The following is a 10742-nucleotide window of genomic DNA, read 5'->3' on the forward strand; positions in this document are numbered from 1 at the left end:
GCGCACAGCCATCCTCGAGGTAGCCTCCATATCAGTCGGGTACACCAAAAAGCGTCAGCAAGACCGGTTGAACGAGAATACTGCCGACAACCACACACTCCTGCAGAACAAACGCCAAGCCCACAAAGCCGTCCTGTCCAACCCACACTTCCCCACTCTCCAATCCTCCCTCTCCCAGGCCAAAGCAGAGTCTCAGTGTGATCGCTGTACCATGGAGGACACCTGGTGGGTCCAAAAGGCAGATCAGATCCAAAGCCTCTTGGACAAAAACAACACCCCACAGTTTTATGATGCCATCAAAGCCCTCTATGGCCCCTAAAAACAAGCCATCACCTCGGCCAGGTCTGCTGATGGCAACACGCTTTTCAAGTACTGCCAACATATCTTGGAGATATGGTCAGAGTATTTTGATAGCCTCATCAACCACACGAACCCTGCAGACCTACTCATCCTAGACACACTCCCAGATATCCCGCCCATTCATGAACTCGTGACCCCATCACAGTTTTCTGAGGTCCACCAGGCGGTCAAAGGCCTGAAAAATACCAAAAGGGCTGGACCTGAAGGCATCCCAGCTGAAGCCTTGAAAAACGGAGGATACCTTCTCCATCACCACTTGTACATTCTCATCAAGTTCATCTGGCTGTCCGAAACCATCCCGCATGAATGGAAGAATGCAAATGTAGTTAGCTACAAGAATACGGGTGACAAGTGGCTTGTGGCAACAGCAGATGTATCTCCCTCATTTAAGTCGCCAGGAGGGTCCTTGCCAGGATAATGTTCTACCGGCTCGCAGAGCACCTGTATGAAAACATTATCCCAGCATCCCAGTGCGGCTTCAGGAAAGGCAGGAGCACCACCGACGTAATCTTTGTGGCAAAGCAACTGCAGAAAAAATGTCAGGAGCAAAACAAAGACATCTTCATCGCTTTTATTAACATCACCAGAGTATTCAACACCAACTGCGAGACACTGGCAGCAGCTCAAACTTGGGGTGCCTCCCAAGTTTCTGAGTATTCTAAAACAGTTAAGAGAAAGAAAGCACTACAAGAGTGGTGCTTTGTGTGTAACGTCAAGCAAGGTTGTGTTCTGGTTCCAGTCATATTCAACATGATCCTTGCTGCTGTCACAAGCCTGGCACACAACTCCCACAGCTCAATCAACGGACTCCAGCTACAGTACCGTCTGGATGAAAAACTCTTCAACTTAAGTCCACACAAAAACGAGAACCCAACCCGAAACGTCGTGAGAATTGTTTTATTATGTTTTATTTTTATTATTTTATTACTTCCCTTCTACGTGACTTTACCGAAAGAAACAAGAAGATGAATCCCTGCAGTCACGAAAGCTTTAAATCGAAAAAGATCTCTGAACTGCAATATGTAGACGACTGTGCACTCCTGGCTCACATCCCATAATCCATGTAACACACCCTCAACCTGGTATCCTCCTTCTACTGCTCTGTCGGCTTCCAAGTCAATACTCAGAAGACAGAAATAATTCTCAACTCTCATCCGCGTCCCCCTCACTCCACACTTTCAACATCAGTAGTCTATCCCCCAAATTGGTACCCCATTTCACCTAACCCGGCTCTGCGCTCTCCCTATGTGCCCCCCCTATGTGCCCCCATGACGACGAAACCCACACTCGCTTCAATAGAGCCTCCGCTTCCTTTGGACGCCTCCGGGTCAGGGTCTTCGAAAATCATAACCTCAAGACCCACACCAAGATGGCAGTTCACAACGCCATTTGTGTCCCTATCCTGCTTTACAGCTCAGAGACCTCGACCCCATATAGGTGGCACATCAACATCCTGGAAGCCATCCACATCAGATGCCTCCAGCGCATCCTAAGGCTAACCTGGGAAATCAAAGTACCCCAACGCCAAATCGTCCTGCATTGAGGCAAGCATGGCTAAACGACACCTCCGCTGGCGTGGCCACGTGATCCGCATGCCTGATCACCACCTCCCTCCGTCAAGTTCGCTATGGCCAACTCAGCGCAGCCAAATGCTCTGCTGGAGGACAAAAATAGCGCTTCAAGGACCATAGCAAGGACCTGCTGAAGCGCTGTAACATCAACCCCTCCAGCCTATAACCCCTGGGGCTGGACAGGTCTCCCTGGCAGTCCACCTGTGCCAGAAGGATTCAGCACTTGGAAGACGCCTTCTCACAGAGGAAATACGAGAGACGCACCCAGAGACACCAACACGCAGCTGGGATAACGCCATCCGACACCCAACAGACGCCGCATGTCCCATCTGCAGTAGAATGTGCGGCTCTGGCATCGGCCTCCACACCTACATGAAGTGGCATGAGCACCAAAAGCGCTTAGCCACATATACACCCCATAAACAAGTGGAGCGGCGTCATCATTGTCTTTGATGGACAGCCAAGAGAAAGCGGAACGTGTTTAGTAGTGTATATCAGTGTAGTATGTAGTAGTGTAGTTTAGAGTAGTTTAGTCTGTAGTAGTGTATAATGTATTGTATAGTAGTGTAGTGTATAGTCGTATATAGTGTAGTTTAGTGTGTAGTGTATCGTCGTGTATAGTATACTGACAGTCCTCGACTTACGAACGCCTGACTTAGTGAAGTGCTTACAAACCAGCTTCCATTAGATACAAAAAGAAATAGCATTGACTTTAGAACACGAACTTGCAATTGCACAAACTGAACCACGGAATTATTTTGTTCAGAGGAGTGGTCATCTGCGAGATGTCGTGATTCGGCCTCGCGCTAGTAGTGAATGTTTGCGTGTGTGTACGTGTGTTTGTGTCAGTGTGTGCGTGGAGGGAAGGCCAATTCCAAAATCAGCTATACCCCATTCATGGTGCTTGTAGCCAAAACAGCGGCTAAACAGGGGTTCTGGACAGGTGCGAAGGGCTGGTAACCCCTCCAAATTCAATTATTGATCACACACCCACGTGAAAAATATTGAATATAGCTTCTGCTGGAGGCCACGGGGGCACAGACGTCTTTGACGTCTCCTGGCCAACCCTCATTTGGCGGAGCCAGGAGACTGAATCCTTATCCTCGGGATTCCTCCAGAAAAAGCTAAAGCCATGTGGAATGTTCGAAAGCTCACTGTGGAGGAGAGGCTGCTACTCCTGTCGGGAGCTGGACCAGTACCACCTGGATCTCTGCGGTATTCAGAAGGTCCAGTGGTCCGGCTCTGGCTCCTGCTACTATAAGGGGTGGACAGTTCTCTAGTTGGGACAGGAAACTGCCAAACAACAGGGAGTGGCACTTCTTAACAAAAGAATGAAGTTGGTGTGGGCACATGGCGGTGAGGTGTGGGAAGCTGTAAGCCCCAAGCTATTGTAGGCTTGCCTTCCTATCAATCAGAGGCTAGAAGTGGTGGTCGTGGTTAATTATGCCCTCATCGAAGATGAACATCAGTGGAGGGATGCAGGCATGACCAATGAGTCAGATGCCTTCTATGACCTCCTGTCACAGGTGCTAGCTGATGTGGCTTCTCGGGATAAAGTCATCCTGTTGGGTGACTTTAATTCCCGAGTGGGTAATGATACTGGCACCTGGTCTGGAGTGATTGGAATGCATGGATCAGATAAACTCAATAACAATGGTAGGAGGCTGCTCGACTTTTGTGCACCCCATCGGCTTGTAATTACCAACACCAACACGCTGTTCCGGCATCGCACATTCACACAACATCATGGATGCACGCCGGGTCCAGGCAAGAACATCTGCTGGACTATATAGTGACGGAACAATGGATGCGGGCCAATGTCTTTGACACCAGAACCGACCGTGGAGATGATTTGCCCACTGACCATCAGCTTGTCATCTGTAAGATTCGCCTGCCTATTCTTCCAATCCGGTGGTGGGTATACATATAGGACCCCATTCCAACCGACAGTGGCCTGGTCTCAGCTAGTTTATGAAAGTTTCAAGCGAGTAGTTTACCGAAAGAACGAAGAAGAAGATGAATCCCTGCAGTCACGAAAGCTTTAAATCGAAATTGAGTATTTAATAATCGCAGCTGGGGTTGGCATTGACTCCCACTCCTGATGCTGAGGGGAAATGGGCAAGGCTTAGGACCGTGGCTCATGCAGCTGCAATGGCTGCTTTGGGTGCACGGTCCAGACCTCTCCAGAGACCCGAGCTGACAGAAGAGGTTTTCCGGCTGGCTGAGAAAAAAGTGAAAGGCCCACTCAGTTCAGTTCATGTATTAGGTATAGCCCTGTGAGCCATGCGGCTCTTGAATCGGGTGCAATCGCAACAAACAAAAACATGAACAAGAAACATCTTAAAGTGACTACGCGCAACATAAAAATCCAGGAAAAAACAGCAAAGTCTTCCAGAAAAGCACCGTATATCAACGCTGTGTGCAAAAATGCCAGTGGGATGCAAGTCAAACAATAACAACCATAAGACAATTTAGATTAAAGTTATCAGTCTAACTCTGTACTACAAACAAATATGGCTAAACCAAAACGTTTTCGAAATCACCAAAATAAAGCTATTAAACCAATGTAACAGTGATCATAGGAACTGTGATTCAAATTTAACAATAACGATATACATAACATGTACGACCAAACGTTGCAGCCATAGCTGGCAGCATGAGTCACTCCATAACAGCAGCAGTATCAACATTTTTCAATGCACCTTTAAAGATCAGCACACTATGATCAAAACTAAAGATCATACTTTGCAGCGGTCATCCGGAGCAATACATTTGATTTCAGGCCACTGAATAGCAGTGGCAGCTCGAAGTATGCAACTCATCTCGAGCAGTTTTGAGTGAAGATCTCACAGGTAGTGATCCAAGTTGCAGTTTATTGGCAATAGCATTCCAGGCCCTGGGGGCATCAATAGCAAAGGCCCTTCCTCCAGTATTTGTACGACAATAAGGAATGTGAAGCTGTACTCTTAGGTTTTTTCGGTAAAGTCACATAGGTAAAAAAAAATAGAAATAAAATAATAATAAATCATTTAAATCACAATGTGAAGCTGGTAAATGAGCGAAAACCTTCAGTCACATTTGTTCTTCGAAACAGTGAGGAGATCCAGCAGGTAGTCTGCTGACTCTTTTTGTAAGTACATCGTGAATAAATAAGATCTGATGCACAAGCCGTCGATCATTAAGAGATGTTAAGTTTGACCCAATGTGGAGTCGCAGTGATGGGTCCTATACCGGCAGTTCAATGCAAATCTAAAGGCCGAGTGATACATTGAGTCAAGCTTCTTCAGTACAGCATTGGGGGCTGATACTGGTAGTAACCTTCTGGTTACACCAGCCCATAGGGGATTTCAAGTTTCAAGTTTCATTTATTAGGTATAGCCCTGTGAGCCATTCGGCTCTTGAATCGGGTGCAACCGCAACAAAAAAAAAACATGAACAAGAAACATCTTAAAGTGACTATGTGCATTATTCTATGTCGTGCATTCCAAATATGGGAGGGGTGGGTGGGGTTGTGTGGAAAGGGGAGGGTGGGGAGGGAGGGGCTTGGTTGGGAGGATAGGGTGGGGAGGGGCCAGTGGTGGAGAGGGTGGGGCTGGGTGGGGGGGGGCTGGGTGGGGAGGGTGGGGCTGGGTGGGGGGGGTGGGAAGGGAAGGGTGGGGTGGGGCTGGGTGGGGAAGGAGGGTGGGGCTGGGTGGGGGGGCTGGGTGAGGAGGGGCTAGTCACCCCGTGGTGCCCTTATAAAACACAACGTTTTACAGGTAGGAACAACAGGTTACACACTGCCCACCAGGGATTATTTGTCTGCCGTGCATCGGAATGCAGCCCACCCCCCCCCCCCCGTCCGACCGCCGAGCAGGGCCACGATTGGTTGAGGATGTCGGGGAGGGTGGGGGGAAGGTAAACACGCCCAATCATCCAACTCTCCCCCCCCAAACGCCGAGTGGGGCCGCCATTGGTAGAGGTGGGGTGTAAACACGCCCACTCATGCAATCCCCTCCCCACCGAACACCGAGCAATGCCGCGATTGGTTGACGATGTCGGGGAGAGTGGGGGGGTAAACATGCCCACTCATCCAACTGCCCCCCCCCCCCCGAACGCCGCGCTGACCAAACATGTTCCTACCTACCCAATCCGAAGGAACGTGTAACTTACTCACTCTGGCTTGTGCCCGCCCTCGCAGTCGAGAGAGTGTGTGTGTGAGTCTGAGAGTGTGAGCGTGAGTGTATGAGTGTGAGAGTGAGTGTGTGTGTGTGAGTCTGAGAGTGTGAGAGTGAGTGTGTGTGTGAGTCTGAGAGTCTGAGAGTGAGTGTGTATGTGTGAGTCTGAGAGTGTGTGTGTGAGTCTGAGAGTGTGAGGGTGTGAGTCTGAGAGTGTGAGAGTGTGTGTATGTGTGTGCGAGTCTGAGAGTGTGTGTGTGTGAGTCTGAAAGTGTGAGTGTGTGAGTCTGAGAGTGTGAGAGTGAGTGTATGGGTGAGTCTGAGAGTGTGGGAGTGAGTGTGAGTCTGAGAGTGTGAGAGTGGAGCGCCGGGTGGCTAAAGCACAGCAAGTTGGTACAGTAGGGGGCACAGGTGGTGCATCAGCCAGTCATCTCGGTCATCTCGGTCAGTCGACCCGTGGCACCTGCTGGGTCTGCCCCGTGACCTCCTGCCAGCGGGCGTTCGACACTTCACGTGGCCTCAAGGTGCACTTGGCCTGGCACAAGCGTCGTGGTGACGTCACCGCCACTTAGTGGCGAATGGCGGTTGTTGTTATGTGTGAGTCTGAAAGTGTGTGTGTGTGAGTCTGATAGTGTGAGTGTGTGAGTCTGAGAGTGTGAGAGTGAGTGTATGTGTGAGTCTGAGAGTGTGGGAGTGAGTGTGAGTCTGAGAGTGTGAGAGTGAGTGTGTGTGTGTGAGTCTGAGAGTGAGTGTGCGTGTGAGTCTGAGAGTGAGTGTGTGTGAGTCTGACAGTGTGAGGGTGAGTGTGTGTGTGTCAGTCTGAGAGTGTGAGAGTGAGTGTATGTGTGTGTGAGTCTGAAAGTATTAGAGTGAGTGTATTTGTGAGTCTGAGAGTGTGGGAGTGAGTGTGAGTCTGAGAGTGTGAGAGTGAGTGTGTGTGTGTGAGTCTGAGAGTGAGTGTGTGTGTGTATGGGTCTGGGAGTGTGAGAGTGAGTGTGTGTGAGTCTGAGAGTGTGAGGGTGAGTGTGTGTGTGAGTCTGAAAGTGTGAAAGTGAGTGTATGTGTGTGTGAGTCTCTGAGAGTGTGAGATTGAGTGTGTGTGTGAGTATGAGAGTGAGTGTGAGTCTGAGAATGTGAGATTGAGGGTGTGTGTGTGTATGTGAGTCTGAGAGTGTGAGAGTGTGTGTGTGTGTGAGTCTGAGCGTGTGAGAGTGAGTGTATGTGTGCGAGTCTGAGAGTGTGAGAGTGAGTGTGTGTGTGTTTGAGTCAGAGAGTGTGAGGGTGAGTGTGTGTGAGTCTGACAGTGTGAGATTGAGTGTGTGTGTGAGTCTGAGAGTGTGAGATGTAAGTGTGTGTGTGAGTCTGAGAGTGTGAGAGTGAGTGTGTGTGAGTCTGAGAGTGTGAGAGTGAGTGTGTGTGTGAGTCTGAGAGTGTGAGAGTGAGTGTGTGTGTGTGAGTCTGACAGTGTGAGGGTGAGTGTGTGTGTGTGAGTCTGAGAGTGTGAGAGTGAGTGTATGTGTGTGTGAGTCTGAGAGTGTGGGGGTGAGTGCATGTGTGTGAGGGTCTTAGTTACCTAGAGTGTTATACAGGTAGGAACAACAGGTTCCACACTGCCCACCAGGGATTCTTTTTCTGTCTGTCATGCATATCCGGAATTCCGCCCACCCATGCAACTCCCCACCGAACACCGAGCTACGCCGCGATTGGTTGACGATGTCGGGGAGAGTGGGGGGGAAGGGTAAACATGCCCACTCATCCAACTGCCCCCCCCCCCCCCTGAACGCCGCGCTGTCCAACCAAGTTCCTACCTGCCCACTCCGAAAGAACGTGTAACCTACTCACTCCGGCTTATGCCCGCCCTCACAGTCGGGCATATTTGCGGAATACACCACGTCGCCGTTGACCCTGGCCATTGACCGAGCAACCCAACGTTACTACCAGCTCCCTCCGCAGGTATGTGTTTAAAATACGATGTCACAGTAATCAAGTAGAGGCAGTATGGTAGCTTTTATCAATTCCAAACGGAACATAGGGGGGAAGCAGTGCTTGTGTCGATACAGAAAACCAATTTTTATTTTTGTCTTTTTACTAATATAATCAATGTGATCTTGAAAATTCAGGTTTGAATCAAGGATGACCCCAAGATACTTATAGATCTTGACTTGCTCTATTTGATAATTATTTAAGGAATGTAATTGGGGAAAAATAACTTCCCGCTTTAGTATTGGTGAGAAGCATAGCAACTTGGTTTTGGAGGTATTCAGGACTAGCTGATGTTGTAGTTTGTTGAAATCACCCTGGAGCTTAGCAATCATGTCATCCGGAGAGCGGCCAGCAGTAATCAATATCGTGTCATCTGCAAAAAAAGATTTACCCTGGAATGTTCCAGGTCAGTGCCCAAGTCATTGACATAAAGAGAGGATAAGAGGGGGTCGAGGATGGAACCCTGTGGAACCCCTGTTGTTATCTTAACACTGTTTGACCTCCAGCCATCTATGAATACAGTTTGGGTGCGAGAAGAGAGTTTTCTGGGCCTCAAATATTGGAAGAAGTGGTTTGCTGATGTGCCATCTGTTGAGAAAGTACAGAAGGCAATCCAGAATTTGAGACCAGAAAAGCGCTGGGCAGAGATGATCACCCAAGCAAAATGCTGAGGGAGGGTGGCGTTTGTGCACAGACTGCCCTATATGACATCATGATAACAGTCTGGACCACTGAACCATACAGACTGCACAGACTGTAACAACTACAGGGGCATCTCCATCCTCAGTGTGCCAGGAAAGGTCATGGCAAGGATTATTCAAACCGGAGTTCCAGGAACGCTGAGGAGAGGCTTGTGAAGCCCAAATGTGGTTTCTGGAAAGGGCGGTCTGGCACAGAGGCCAAATTTTACGTCCGTTTGCTACAGCAGTGGTGTCAAAAATTTCAACAGGAGCTGCATCTCTGCTTTATTGCCCTGGTTAAGGCCTATGATACCATCAGTAGGCCTGAACTGTGGGCAGTTCTTCGTGCTTTCATAATGGTGGAAAGGCCTGGGTAACACTACCTGGCCGGGAGTCGGAGCCATTCCCTGTTCACCTTGGGGTGTGGACAGGGTTGTCCTCTGGCTCCCACATTATTTCACATCTATTTCAACCACGTAGTTCGTAAAACCTTCGATGGCTGTACCTGAAGAATTTCCATCTGGTACAGATAGAATGGGAGGCTGATCAATGCCCGGGTGTGGTCAAGTGATGGCTCCCTATTCGTCTGATATATGTATGCTGATGATCTGGTGATTGCTGCTTACTCAGAGGAGGAGTTGGAGCATGCCACTTAGAGGTGGGGAATTACCATCAGCCTCACCAAAACTAAGCACCTGTAACTCCAAATTGGTGATGGGACAGTTGTGGAAAGAGTGGAGAGTTTCACATACTTGGGCAGTATGCTCATGACTGGCTCCGGTTTGACAGCACGTATCAATCGAGCGGCATTATCTTTTCGTCGGCTGCGTAACGCTGTATGGAAGCTGCCTGGTCTGTCGCTCCACACGAAATTTCAGGTCTTCTCGGCCACGATTCTTGTGAAACGTGGACCCCTTTAATGGAACATCTTCATAGATTAGAAACATTTAGGTTGGCCTGCCTATGATCCATCCTGGGTTTAACCAGGCTGGATTGTGTGGGGAGCTCATAAATTGTTGAAAGATCTGGACAAAGTCCCATCGGTGAGCTCCTCTAGCAAGCAAGGCTGCGTTGGCTGCGTCATGTCACTCGCATGCCCAGCCACCGCATGCCTAAACAGCTTTTGTTCGGCCGGATAGAGCGGGGTAAACAGGCGCGGCACATGCTAGAGAAGAGATGGAATGATGTGGTACAGGAGGAAGTGGAGCTGAGGGAACTTGCCAATGACTGGTACCAACGATGTCAAAATCGGCCTTTGTGGAGGAAGCTAGTGAACAACGCTACTGGGCAGTTGTATGGAGTCGCCCTCCAGCAACAAACCGAGGGCAGAGGAGCGATGCTCACAACAACGAGCGGAGCGCCGTGCGTATAAAACAATAGGGGGGCACAGGTGGTGCATCGGCCAGTCACCTCAGTCAGTCAACCCATGGCACCTGGGTCTGCCCCGTGACCTCCTGCCAGCGGGCGTTCAACACTTCACGTGACCTTAACATGCATATATAGCCTGGCACAAGTGCCATTGTGATATCACCACCACTTAGTGGCGAATGGCGGTTGTTGTTGTGAGTGTGCGTCAGTGTGTGTGTGAGTGTGGTGAGCGGTAGTGTAGCCATTAGTTCGAATCGCATTTCACCGGCAAACACCAGTGACGATTCTCTCAACTGGTCCTGGGCCTCAAATGAGTACCTGGTGCGGTGTGTAAACATCACCACTAGGGAGACAAAGGCTGCCGGGCGTGCTACTGGCCACTCATCCCCTCGTGTGCCGTTTTCGGCCTTCATATGTGCTCGCTAACAGCACTTGCCCCTACATCACTATTGAGGCTACATGGGGGATATTTGTGTGTTTGTGTGCACATAGGTGCTGCTACTTGCTACTTATAGAATATTTGTCTTGTGTGTGTGGGGAGCGGTAGTGTAGTGGTTAGCGCACTGCATTACGAAACTGGCCACCCGAGTAAAATTTCTGCTCACGGCCAACACCAGTGACGA

This window comes from Lethenteron reissneri, unplaced genomic scaffold (genome assembly GCF_015708825.2).
Source record: "Lethenteron reissneri isolate LAM-NWPU_2019-01 unplaced genomic scaffold, ASM1570882v1 scaffold_1639, whole genome shotgun sequence".
In the NCBI taxonomy this organism is placed as follows: Eukaryota; Metazoa; Chordata; class Hyperoartia; order Petromyzontiformes; family Petromyzontidae; genus Lethenteron; species Lethenteron reissneri.